This window comes from Lytechinus pictus, chromosome 3, assembly GCF_037042905.1.
Source record: "Lytechinus pictus isolate F3 Inbred chromosome 3, Lp3.0, whole genome shotgun sequence".
Lineage (NCBI taxonomy): Eukaryota > Metazoa > Echinodermata > Echinoidea > Temnopleuroida > Toxopneustidae > Lytechinus > Lytechinus pictus.
This window is the reverse complement of record NC_087247.1, coordinates 76,244,396-76,258,877: the sequence shown is the minus strand read 5'-3', so window position 1 is coordinate 76,258,877 and position 14,482 is coordinate 76,244,396. Positions and strand designations below refer to the sequence as shown.

General features: G+C 36.6%; 1 long non-coding RNA gene across 1 annotated transcript; it reads left to right on the top strand.

Moving 5' to 3' along the window:
• The first annotated feature begins 8,842 nt into the window (after positions 1 to 8,842).
• On the top strand, positions 8,843 to 14,194 carry LOC135153694 (uncharacterized). The gene is made up of 3 exons (XR_010293203.1): positions 8,843 to 9,020; positions 10,003 to 10,097; positions 10,428 to 14,194. It is a non-coding gene; the product is annotated as an uncharacterized LOC135153694 (long non-coding RNA).
• The last annotated feature ends 288 nt before the right edge of the window (positions 14,195 to 14,482 follow it).

Below are 14,482 nucleotides of genomic sequence, written 5' to 3'. Positions count from 1 at the left end.
AAAAAAGAAAAAAAAAATTCTTACACCTCCTTACCTTGAGAACAATGTGTGTTCCTAATTCCATGAAAATCGGTTAAAAACTGAGGAAGTAGCTTGCAATGCAATATAGGCATACATTCTAAAAAAATTGTTGGCCATGATTTGTTGGATTTAAACCAGGCTTAAACTACCCCCAGCGCGAGTTTAACTTTTTGAAGATTTATTACCACACTTAGACCAGGGTTAACTTAAACCTTGCTATCGGAATACGAAACTTAAACCTAGGTTTAAATATGGCAGTTTATTACCACACTTAGACCAGGGTTAAGTTAAACCACGCTATCAGAATACGGGCCATTGTCACCTTAACAATTTGAAATATAAATGTGAAACTTGGTGCTAACATGTACCACTATAGGAGATGATCTGGATATATTTTGGAATATGTAGCTCGAAAGTAAATTTGTGAAATTCAGGTAATATCTTTGTTAATGCAATGTCACCTTAACAGTATGAAATATGGATGTAAAACCTGCTAGCATGTATCACTGGGAAGAGGATGCATTGAGTAGTGTATGTTTCATTGACTGTTTTTGAAAATTTGACTCAATGTCTCTAATCTTCAAATTAAAGGTCTAGTCCACCCCAGGAAAATGCTGATTTGAATAAATAGAGAAAAATCAAACTAGCATGAAATTTTAAAGTTTCGCTTATTTTCAACAAAACAGTGATATGCACAACTAGGTGAGCCAATGATGTCACTCACTATTTCTTTTGTTTTTTATTGTTTGAATTATACAATATTTCAATTTTTACGAATTTGATGATTTGGACCTCCTTGCCTGAAGCACAAAATGTTAAAATAATTGAATTCCACGTGTTCAGGGACGAATGAAACTTCATTTCACATGACAATGACGAGAAAATCAAAATATTTCATACTTCATATAATAAAATACAAAAGAAATAGTGGGTGAGTGATGTCATCAGTTCCCTCATTTGCATACCGACTGAGGTGTGCATATAAGCGTTTTGTGAAATGAAGCAAAACTTTAAAATGTCATAACTTTCTTATTTTACTTCCGATTTTGATGAAATTTTCAGTGTTATGCTTGTTGAATTTTTCTCTTTTTATTAAAATCAAGGTTTTTTTTTTTTTTTTTTTTTTGGGGGGGGGTGGACTTGTCCTTTAATCTTGCCATATCTGTGTTACCTCTGTGTGTGAAAAGTACATTAATTTATTTAGTTTATTCAGGGATTTTTTTTTGTATATACATATAGTCTTTCTACCTTGTCTTCTCAGTCAAACCAAATCTTATAAGATCAACAGCAAAAAAAAAAACAGTTTTCAGGAGTATATGACATCATTCTGCATTCCATACTTAATTAAGCTTGACATATCTGTGCTAACTCTTAATTTATTTAGAATATTTATGATTGTTTAATGCCTCCGCCAACGAAGTGGCCGGAGGCATTACGTTTTCGGGTCGTCCGTACGTCCGTCCCGTTTTGTTTTGTCGAAATCTCAAGAACCGTGGAGTGGTTTTACATCAAACTTGGTATGAGGGTATATCCTGGGGGGATAATACTTTGTTTTGATTTTATGGTCACGGGTGAAAGGTCACAGAGGTCGTTATATACCTTAAAATGTCCTGTTCTTGTGATAACTTAACCATTGGAGCTAATAACTTCAAACTTGGTACATTCTTTATATACATAATAGAGGGAGAATGATCTGATTGGATTTTGGGGTCACATGGTCAAAGGTCACAGAGGTCAGTATGCCTTAAAATATCTTGTTCTTGTGTAACTAAAGGAATGTTAGAGGAAGTAACTCCAAACTTGGTACATATATGCTTGATATAGGGGGGGGGGTAATTTGGGGGGGTTGCAGGGCCAAGTTCAAAGATCATAAAGGTCATATACTTACAACTTTTTTATCCATTTAGTAATTTTCTTGTGTTTTATGAATACTAAAAATTATTTTCATATATCAAGTTTGATTGTAGGTCAGTGTATGCATGAAATTGTTCTTGTGATAAACCAAAGACTTCGATAGATCAATTTCAAATATGGACAATGCATACATTATGACATTGACTTGAGAAGTTCAAAGGTCTAAGAGTTCATGTCTCTTGTCACAATTGCTTGTAGATTCAATATTAATGGTTCTTGGATGCATATATGAGAGTGATCAATATGATAATAGAAAATATCAATCAAGGTTTTCCGTTGGGTAGATTTAATTTTATTGAATAATTTGTGCCTTATCCAAATATAAGTGAACACCAAATGTTCAGGCCAGCTATGGTAGGAATCGAACTCACGATCTCCTGGTTACTAGACAGGCGTCATACAACTAGACCACCAGGAATTAAGCCCGATGGCTATTGGCTGCTATTATGTGATATATCAACACAGTACTGTACCTGCTGCTTTTATGTGAATCAAACCAGCTACCAGCCATCGGGCTTCTCGGTGGTCAAGTGGTATGACGCCTGTCTGATAACCAGATGGTCGTGGGTTCGATTCCTACCCGAGCCGGCCTGTAAAATTTTTTCTTAGCAGCTCAAACATGCACTGAACATTCAGTGTTTATTTATGTTGGGATAAGGCATAAATTATTTAATATAAAAAGAATAGAACAAATTTGAAGATTTATGGGAAATTACCTGTGCAACATATTTCTGATCTAGTGGCAATGGCGGAGGCATAAATTTCGACTGTGTGCAGTCGAGAATCCATCTAGTTATTTTCTTTTGTTTTTCGTATAAAGTCTTTCTAACATGTCTTCTTGGCCAAATCAGTTATATGAAATCAGCAGTAATAAAACAGTTTTCAGGAGTACACGTATACATTCCTTACTTAATTTAGCTTGCCATATCTGTGCTAACTGTTTGTGTGAAAAGTACAAAATTTATAAAGAATGTATTAAAATTTATGTGGGTTCTTTTATAGATATGTATTCAAACCTGCCATGTATAAAGACTTGCCTCTTTTGTCAGCTAACTTGGGTAATGTTTCCAGAGCTGTACATGTAGTACTGTATTAGATGTGTTTGACTTTATTTTTATTAAAAGTTTTTTAATTGCGTTGTTCTTAACACTGATTTGCATTTTGTCCCTTTTTAGGTCATTGTGTGATCACTCACTGATTGATACAATAAGTGGCGATGTGTAGTGTGGAATATGACCTCTGTCATATTATCTGTCTGACTGACCTACAATTTTAAATGTAATTTCTTATTATACCATCACCAATTAGGCTCTTTGATGATGTAGCCGAATGTGTACATTGTAACTGTATTTTAATTGACTCTTTTCTTTCGCTGATACACTAGAAACTCAATATACAGAGATTCCCAATATAACAGTCAAATTTGCTGGTCCAAGGTCCTTTTGTTTTTGTGCCCTGGTGAAGTTAGATTCCAGGTATAATAACAAGGTTCATGATCCCAAGGTCCTCCTTATACTGAGTTTCCACTTTATCTCATTTCAGCAGATAATATGATAGAGGTAAAAAGCAGACAGGTTGGATGACGTGTATGCTGTGTATGACCATACGACCATGGTTATACTCTGGTTTGGGTGGTATAGCAGTTGATGGTTATACCAGAGGTCGGTTGTAAAACCATGGCTCTACTGTGGTTTGGTTTGTAGAACCAGGGATTTATCATCGTTTCTGGCTGTGAAACTACAGTTAAACTTTGGTTTGAGCTTGAGAACCACGGTTTTATTGTCTCACTTGCATAGCAGAAGTGAGACATAGGCGCCGCTTTTCCGGCGGCGGCGTCAACACCAAATCTTAACCTTGGTTAAGTTTTCGAAATGGTATAATAACTTTGGAAGAATTTGGTCCTATTTCATGAAACTTGGGTATAAGGGTAACCAAGTATCACTGATCGATCTGCTATACATTTCAGGTCACATGATCAAGGTCAAAGGTCATCTGGGGTTACTGAACTTAGGCCATGGTTAGGTGTCAATATAAAAAACTCAAAGATTTTGAAATATCATAACTTTGATCGTTTTTAAAATCGGTGTTTGATCGATGTCATCGAGCGCCGGTGCAGATTTTGCGAAATCGGTGCATCGAAAAGAAAAAAAAAATATGTCGACCGGCCGATTTGCTTGGTTAACACAATCATCAAAATAAACAGTAATGTCCAACTTGACTACTACTTACTTGATCTACATTGCCCCCAAAATAACACCTATTGTGTAATTATGATGCCTATTCACCACTAATTCGAAGTTTATTTCGATCATAGTTCGAGTCTAAGTCGTTTGCTCGTGCCGAGATAATTTATGCACGATGAATTCATGAATGGAAATGGTAATACTGTTGTAAATCCTTTCAAATTTACCATAGTTAAATCACAGTAACTGTAGTACGATCACGGTTGAAGGATGTCCAAACCATGGGCAGACCAAGGTGCACCATGGTTTAACCATCATCAGACCATCATGCACCATGGTTAAACCATGGGTATGTCGCACAATGGATCCAATATTAACCATGCTTTTACCATGATTTTGAGGATGCAAGACCATGGTAATTCTATGATTGGTTTGTAGTGAAACCATGGTTATACTTTGGATTTCATTGCATAACCATGTTATTATCGCTGTTTCTGTTTTAAAATCATTGTTTCACCTTTTCTTAACCATAGTAAAGACACTTTGAAACGATGGATTTACCACAATAAAAACAAGGTTGTAACCACGGTTAAACCATGGTAGCCATGGTTTATCTACAATGAAACCATCGATTAACTGTGGCACATTATGGTTAAACCGTGGTATACAATGGTTAAACCATGGTTAGACAGTACTTTGACATGGTTTAACCATCATCATACAATATTGCACTAATGGTTAAAAGGTGGTTTTACCATATGATTGATCATGGTTTTACCGTGATTTGGGTTGTAATTATGTGGTTTGGCTGCTGTAAAACAATGGTTTCACCGTTTTCTAACCATGGTTTCACCTTCGCTTTACCATGGTTTTACCTACCCTTTACCATGGTTTTATACTTTCTTAACCATAGTTTCACCTTTTCTTAACCGTGGTTATAGTACGGTAAAAACACAGTTGTGACCATGGTTATGCCATGGTAATGTCATGGTAAGTGCGTTCCAATTTAACACCTTTTAACCATGGTTACCATGGTTTACCCATGCTAAACCTATAGTTTAACCGTGGTACACCATAGTTAAACCATGGCTAGACAGTACTTTGACATGGTTTAACCATCATCATACAATATTGCACTATGGTTAAAAGGTGGGTTTACCATACAATTGATTATGGTTTTACCGTGATTTGGGTTGTAATTATGTGGTTTGACAGCTGTAAAACAATGGTTTCACCTTTTTCTAACCATGGTTTCACCTTCTCTTTACCATGGTTTTATACTTTCTTAACCATGGTTAAACTATGGTAAAAACATAATTGTGACGATGGTTATGCCATAGTAATGTCATGGTAAGTGCGTTCCAATTTAACACCTTTTAACCATGGTTACCATGGTTTACCCATGCTAAACCTATAGTTTAACCGTGGTAAACCATGGTTAAACCATGGCTAGACAGTACTTTGACATGGTTTAACCATCATCATACAATATTGCACTATGGTCAAAAGGTGGGTCTACCATACAATTGATTATGGTTTTACCGTGATTCGGGTTGTAATTATGTGGTTTGGCAGCTGTAAAACAATGGTTTCACCTTTTTCTAACCATGGTTTCACCTTCTCTTTACCATGGTTTTATACTTTCTTAACCATTGTTAAACTATGGTAAAAACATAATTGTGACGATGGTTATGCCATAGTAATGTCATGGTAAGTGCGTTCCAATTTAACACCTTTTAACCATGGTTATTATGGTTTACCCATGCTAAACCTATAGTTTAACCGTGGTAAACCATGGTTAAACCATGGCTAGACAGTACTTTGACATGGTTTAACCATCATCATACAATATTCCACTATGGTCAAAAGGTGGGTCTACCATACAATTGATTATGGTTTTACCGTGATTCGGGTTGTAATTATGTGGTTTGGCAGCTGTAAAACAATGGTTTCACCTTTTTCTAACCATGGTTTCACCTTCTCTTTACCATGGTTTTATACTTTCTTAACCATTGTTAAAATATGGTAAAAACACAGTTGTGACCATGGTTATGCCATAGTAATGTCATGGTAAGTGCGTTCCAATTTAACACCATTTAACCATGGTTACCATGGTTTACCCATGCTAAAGCTATAGTTTAACTATGGTTAAACACTAGTGCACCATGATTTCACCATAATTAAACCATATCTTACTATGGTTAAACTATGAAATTACTGTACGATGGATCCAATGCAAAACCATGGTTTTACCTTAACATCAAACCATGGTTTTTTTTTACAAGGGAAGAGAGCTTCCAGACGATATGACAAACTCCTCAAACCTCCCCTATTTATAGACTTTTGGCCCCCCCAGGATTTTGGCAATTTCTGAGCTCATTGCATTACGCGGCGGGTTGTTATGTAATTTTAGTGCTTTAAAAACCACTCTCTTTACATAAACATTACGCAGCGGGATGCTATGCAAATTCAATACTTTAAAATACCAATGATAGCGCGTCTGTGCGCGTATGCGCGCATCAGAGCTTTAGATCCAAGGAAGAGTTCAAAATCCTGGCGGTAATTGTCTCAGAATAAAGGAAAATAACAGTATCCAAACATGAATGAAGAAATTCCAGCAATAAATTAATGCTGTAATCAACTTCCAGAGAATCTACACAAAATGTAAGATTCTAATTTTGACTTAGAGCTATTTAAACGCTCATAAAATTTCATAACAGACCATACCGGTCCCATAAATAGATCATACTGCTGGCTCTACGTGAATATGGCGTGACTCGGCAGAAATATACCAATTCCTCTGCGCTAACACGTATGCGCGCACACTAGCAATTAATCCAAGTAAATTCACCAGTCTCTCTCCGGAATTCAGGTCACAGTTCACGTAGTAAAAACAGCTGATCGCCGGCATTCAATGACTATACTGGCGTTCAGTTACGTGATGTAAACAAACAAAGCTCAATATTTAACAAATGAAATATGGGGAAATCTAAATCTTTATTTTGAAGATTAGATCTTTCTTTTAACGAAAAGGGGTTTTCTTCACACTACCCCCTGCCATATAAAGTCACTGTCCCAGTGACTACATTATAATTGCATTAAATATCAATATATAGCAATACATGAATATTCATGTACATAAAAGTATTCTTAAACATCATAAAATACATAAAGATCATACAAAATACATGACAACAAATTACTTTGCAACTTTTGGTCTTTTCTCCGGATAGTGAGAGTCAATTAATCTTCTTTTTAGAGTGTATCCATTCTTGGTCTTGGTATAATAAGATGTCGCAATTGTAACCTTTGATACTATTTGGATCTGTTCACTTTGGCACTCAGGAAGTTTTATAGAAATATTCTGTTTATCACCGACAAGTTCAACAATTCTACTTTCTGGTTTATCTTCTGTGTTGCCTTCTGCAATCTGTCTGATTTCCTCCTTCAATCTCTTCTCCTCATCTTCTAATCTTTTCTTCTCTAACTCCCTTTCTTTCTCTAGTCTCTCTTCTTCCTGTCTTTTTGCTAACTCCTGCTTGGCTTCTTTTTCACGTTTCCTTCTCTCTAGCTTCCTCTTTTCTTCCTCTAATCTTTTCTCCTCCTCCTCTATCTTACGTTTCTCCTCTTCTAGCTGCTTTCCTTCCTCATCCAGTCGCCTCTCCTCTTCTTCTTTCTCCCTACTTTCCTCTAGTTTCCTTCGTTCTTCTATGATCTCTTCGTCTATCTCGTCTTCTATACTCCTATCAACCCTTTTCCAAACTCTTTCTTGACTATCCTTCTTCCTTCCTCTATTGCTTCTTGTCGCCTCCTTTCCTCCTCTATCCTTTCCTCCTCCTCTTTCCTCTTCCTCTGTTCTTCTCGTCTGTTCTTCTCTTTCTCCCTTTCTTCTTCAATCTGTCTCCTCTTCTCCCTTTCCTGCTGTTCCTCCATCCTGTCTTTAGGCTTAGGCAAAGTTGGGCTAGATCGTAGTGTGTCTACTTCTTTGGTATGAGCTCTATGATGTCGTTTGTAATGCTGTCTCATTGTCTCTCTTCTCTCAGTCTCGTGATTACATCTTTGACAGTGAATAAGAAAAATCATTTGATGAACCTTCCGTAAATGATAGTTTAATTCCGGATAAGATGAAAATACTCTTTTGCACTGGCTGCATATAACTTCCATCCTGGTACTGTAAGATACAAATTACAAAGCATACAAGGCATATAATTGTATGTTGTCATACATACAATAAAAATGATAAAGAAAGGAATATTGTTGAATAAATTTCTGAATACAGTCATCATGGTGAAGATGTATTGCTTCTGTGACTCAAAGTTCAATGTATCTTTGTGGTGGAACCCTGTTTCTATTTGGATTATGCCTGATTTCTTGTGTCAACCAGTTTTTCAAAGGCTTTCCAGTATAAGCCCTTAGTCGATCGATGTGCACCACCTTTGGTTTGCCTCTCGATGATTCCTGGATTCGATATACGACATCAGAAAGTTTGGTTACTACCATAAATGGTCCTTTCCATTTCATGCTCAGCTTAGGGCAAACTCCCTTCTTCCTTGATGCGTCGAATAACCACACCCATTCTCCAGTTACAAAGCCTAGCTGAATTATATTTCTGTCATAAGACTTAGCCTGTCTTTATCAGCAATTTTTTTTTTCTGGCACCTTCATGTACCTCATATAACTTTTCCCTCACATCACTCGCATAGTCCGATTCTTCTTCATTTGCAGGTGTTGGAGAAGGTAGCAGCACATCTACTGGCAGACCGATTTCTCTTCCAAGCATCACCGGAATTTCCCCAGTAGACTCCTGGACTGCTGATCTGTATGCCAACATTGCAAATGGAATCCTCACCTCCCAGTCCTTCTCTTTACCATCTGGATCGAGCAATGACGACACCATACCCAGTAAGGTTCTATTAAATCTTTCTATAAATCCATCTCCTTGTGGGTGTAGTGGGCAAGTCCTTGTTTTCTTAATACCAAGCATCTTACACATCTCTGCCATTAGCCTTGACTCAAAATTCCTCCCTTGGTCACTATGTAGTTCTTTTGGTATTCCATACCAACAAATAAACTCCTTCACTAGTACCCTAGCAACCGTCTCCGCCTCCTTATCTGGTAATGGATACGATTCAATCCATTTCGTGAAATAGTCTCCTACGGCTAACACATACTTGTTTCCACTGTCCGTCTCGGGTAAAGGGCCCAAAATGTCCATCGCTACCCTTTCTAGTGGTGCACCAACTCTATATTTCTGAAGTAGAGCTTTATTCTTCTTCGGGTTTTTTTTTTTCAGCTATGCACAGATAGTACATCGCTTAATCCACAATCGCACATCTGCAGCAAGTCCAACCCAGTAATATCTACTCTGTACTTTATGCAATGTCCTATTGACTCCAAGATGAGCAGCTGTTTGAGAACCATGTAATTCCTCCAGTACTGTACTTCGCAAAGAACGAGGGAGTACACTTTTCCAAGTTATCTCCTTTCCATCTTCTGATTCCCATCTCCTCATCAAGACACCTTTTTGTACTTCTAGCAAAGTCCAGTTTACCCAGTAAACCTTAGTAGCTGGTGATAGGTGCGAAACATCTTTCCAGCTTGGCCGCTCACTGCATATTTCCTTCCATCTCAAAATATGCTTTATGTCTCCATCTTGTAACTGTGCCTTCCTGATTTCCTCTTCAGTTATTGGTGTAAATGTTATGGTAGACATCTCCTATTCTTTGCTTTCACCAGCCTCCATGTCAAAATCTCATTATTAATAACCACGATAAAATCCAATATAGTTCACTCACGAAAAACAATTATATAAATTCAATTAATGTAACATTCAAAATCTAATAGAAATAAAGTCTAATCATTTATACTTCTCTTTCTCTTCCAGTCTTCTTCAATCTCCTACAATGTCAACAATCGGTGCAAGGTTGTCTGGATAACCCATCAGCATTTGAGTGAGCATGTCCAGCACAATTTTCCTAGGTGAGTTGATACCCAACATCATCCGTTCAAAATCAATAGTTTCATCTGCTTCCTGTAAGAAGTCCATTCCAATAATCTCATCAACATCTGTTCCAGCTTAGTTAGCTTCTCGAAAGATTCACTACCTCCATCTGAACACCTAGTTCTCTGGACCTCTCTGTTCCACTTTGCTGCAATCATGACTGATGTGTCCAGCTTCTCCAGTTGAAGTACACAACTCATGGTTAGCCTCCAATCCTTTTCACACTCATCTGTTCTATCATCAGTCTGATTTCTTGCATTGCGGGCTTGACTTTAATTCTTCTATCTCCTTTACTCTCTCATCTGCAGGTGACGACTGCGCTCCATCCCCTACTGCTCCGACGTGACGTGGCTTATTCCTCTCTCTTGCCTTCTCCGTCTGTAGAAAAGACTCCATTTGTCAGTACAGCTGCCATCGCCTCATCTAGCGTCCTGGGGTGAGCTCAGAAAATAGCACCTCTGACCTCTCCATCCTCAATGGCTTGTGAGAAAACTCGAGCAAGCCTCTCCAGCATCAATGCTCAGCTCCGGGTATGCCAGGCAAGTCAGATCCCTAATTGCCTGACCTAGTTCCTGTAGACTCTCCTTAGCTGTCGATGCCTAGTCCGCAACTCCAGCAACAAGTTTCAGCGTTCTCTCCAGACCAAGTCATCTGTCCAAAGTGAAGTCAGATTGGAGTTGGTGAGTTCCTGTCCATATGGACTGTTTGAGACTTCTAGTTCTGCCTCTACTAGCCTCGGGGTGAGAACCTATCCAGCGTCAATGTCATTTCAACCATTCAGCCTCCACAACTTCCATTTCCAGCTGCTAACTCAGACTGTAGTTCGACGCTTGGTTTCACCATATTGAGTGTTATAGTTTTTGATATGTGGATGTTTGTTTATTTTTTTGGTTTAAGTATAAATATACATGTTTAGATTGTGTCAAGCAAACGTACCCTTACATTGTAAAAGGAATAGATACATTGTAAAAGGAGTAGATTTCCTTATTATTCACAGTGATTAATTCACTGTCATGTCCATAGACATATTAATGCTCATTTTCCATATTCAATCTTAACTTATTTAATGCACACTTGTAATAAGGAACTCAAAACACAACTTATTTATTATACATAGCTTAAACAATACATTCTTAAATATCTACTAGTACCGTACACAACTATACATAATAATAGCAAAAATTTTTTTTTATATACTTAATACAGATCATTCTACTACTTAGCAGACAAAAATGTACCCGTATTTTTTTTTTCTTTTAAAAGTGGAGGGGTTCTTTGAAAAGACCATCCCACCGCCGTACCACCAAAAATGTAACGTGAGACCCTATCAAAATAACCTTTAAAAATAGTATGCTGCCACCACAATAGTTTAGAGAGTTATTGAGCTCTTGGCCAAGCATAATCTAACGCTTGACCGAAATGAAGAAACTTTTCTTCATGAGAACTTTAAAGAGCTAGTGAACCACCAATCATAATAGCCATCTCATGATCCATAATATCTGAGTTCTATTACGAGCTCCGTGATTGGTCCATCTTCTCACATCGACCGCCAACTTTTAGCATCTCCATTCTGCCAGAACCACAGAGGTTGAAGGAGCTCCGATGATCTGAAGAAAAACCATCTTTTCTCCCATCACAAGACTTCTGTCATACTCCAGCGTCCTGACCTTCACAGCAGAATTTAACTGGTGAGTTTACTCACTGAGTGATTAAGTAAGATTTAATTATATAACCATGATATTTCTCATCTTTCATCGATAGAGTTAACCATGAACCAAATCTCTATTCACTCACATACAACACGTTTTGTTCGCCTCGTGTTCTTACACACACACGATCGGGCATATCCACATCACACACGTGCAGTCGTATGCACATAGGCAATCATAGAAGCGGTCAGTCCTTGCTTCGCAATCAATCATTTTAGTCTCTTCCTCAGTTCTCAAATCTGCTCTATCATTTATCACTGGGTCTCACTAGGTAAGCGTAGTTTTCCAAGCTCGATGACGAGTTCCGTTTTCTTGCAATATACAAGGTTGGTCTATAAATAAACTAAGAACCCTAACTTAAATGATGCTTAAACTAATTGTACGGTACTTCTTATCCCTAAACACATCATCAATCAATCATCACTAATCAATTGATCACCATTTCTAATTCTAAGACTTAGCAACAAATCCAATTTATTGGATTCATCATTCTCAACAAACACTGATCACTAATCATGTTCCTTCTAGATTCAAGTGTGCAAGTTCAATTATTGATTCCTAAGAAATAACAAGTAAAGTTCAACTGAACTTTAATATAAGAAAAACTTGAAGTTAACAATTCTTCTGAAACATTTCAACAATAAAATTTGGATATTTACATCAATTTGCATAAGTATAAAATTCATTGAATATGGAATGAGCAATATAAAATTGTATAACTTACTCTACATAGTAAAGAACTTAAATGTAAGTCTGTGCATGTCACTCTTAAATTGATAGAATGATAAATAGAATAATAATTAATTACTAACTTAATAAATCCTATGTATTCACTGTTTTAAATACACTAAGCAATAATCTGTATCAATTGTAAATATCGAGCTGTAGCTAAACTACATCCTACTTAGTTCTGTACTTTATACTCCGTAGAGTTGTGTTCTCTCTAAGAATTATTTCAACTTAAGACTGTAATCTACTCTCCACAAAGGTTCCAGGACCAATGGTTCTTTTCTGTCGTTCTGACTTATGTGAGTAATCCTATCTAAACTGCCAGCAGTTACTCAACACCTTTCTCCATCCAATGTCACTAACCCAATACAACACACCAATCTCCAATAATATCCTTATCCTATCAACCTCTCAACGGGCCTTGTTTACCAGCCTTACAGCGCCTACAAAACTTCCACTCACTTTGTCGGTGTGAAGTTTGTAACAACGTCCAACATTCTGTGTGATGAAAAGCCTCAGAAATCCGTAAATATCTCTAATCATCACGGGTTCAAGAATAGACTCACATAGTACCTCTCTTAGCATTAAAGCCTACCGGAAACTTTAACCTCGTCCCTGCTGTCTGAGAATACAGCTAAGTGAAAACAAGTCTAAAAGACCAACTCCTAAGCAATTATTCCTATTTCACTGTAACTAAATCAACCATCTATTAATACAGTGTCAATATTCTAAATGAAGAATTAAGCTTCATCTATAAACTGAGTTTCCTTCAGTCTATGACCATAAACATCAAGTATTCTTAATAAAACATGTGAATGACTGCACAGAGAGTTTGAATTATTTACAAGTTGTTTACAAATGCTTTCTGATTGATAATCAGCTATTTACATTTCATTGATTATTCACATAGATTACCTTGTAATCTTAATGTCAGAATCAATATTCTAGTTACATTGTATTCGTTAGATTATCAGAATTAATATTCAGTATTCTGATCTGAATAACATTAAGCATTCTGATATGTATAACATTAAGTATTCTGATCTTATAACATGAAGTATTCTGATCTTATAACATGAAGTATTCTGATCTTAATAACTACGGGTATAGCATGCTTGACACCTAAGTAACACGTGATCTTAACATCCGAACACTCATGATGGCTAGCTTTGTTTAGTGTGATCCTATTTGTATATGATATAAGAAATGTAAATAAATAATCAGTCATTAATCCTGAAATAAGAATTGAGTTAACGACTCTATCAATAAATATCCTTTAAACAACCAATGTGGAAAAAATCCCAAAGTCAGATCAATATTCAAAGCGATACCAAAACAACACACATTCCAGAACAACTTGACAGTTTTATGTCAAATGTTACTGACCAAAAAGATAATCTCTATTTAGAGATTGAAAATCTGACACTAGCCTTTTCCACGTTGGTAGAATAATTTTATCAATGCAGTAATTTAATTTCTCTGACTAGATAATTTGATTTAATATTCAGACTGTCAAGAGTCCTGAAAAGGACTGCCTAAATATTGTCATCAAGTCAGAAATAAATTCATAATATAAAATGCATAAATTATCCAATTTCATAAATAAGGTAATTAAATATCCATTCAGGAGATTCCAGAAAGATAAATTAGCAGTCGGCATTTATGTTCACTATCGTGACCATCAATTAATTTCTATCTGCTCTAAACAATTGTTTTCATGTCAAAAAGAGCACAAATAAGCACCAATAAATGCATTCATATCTTCTCTAGATATCTAGCAAACAATTAGTAGACTTGACAAATCAATCAACGTCTGCTAAGAGTAACAATAGCTGCCCAGTTTCTGTGAACAGCTGATAAATCCAAGCTGACTATAAGAAATTCAACAGAGTATTGGTTGCCAAAAATCGTCACTAATCCCAAAA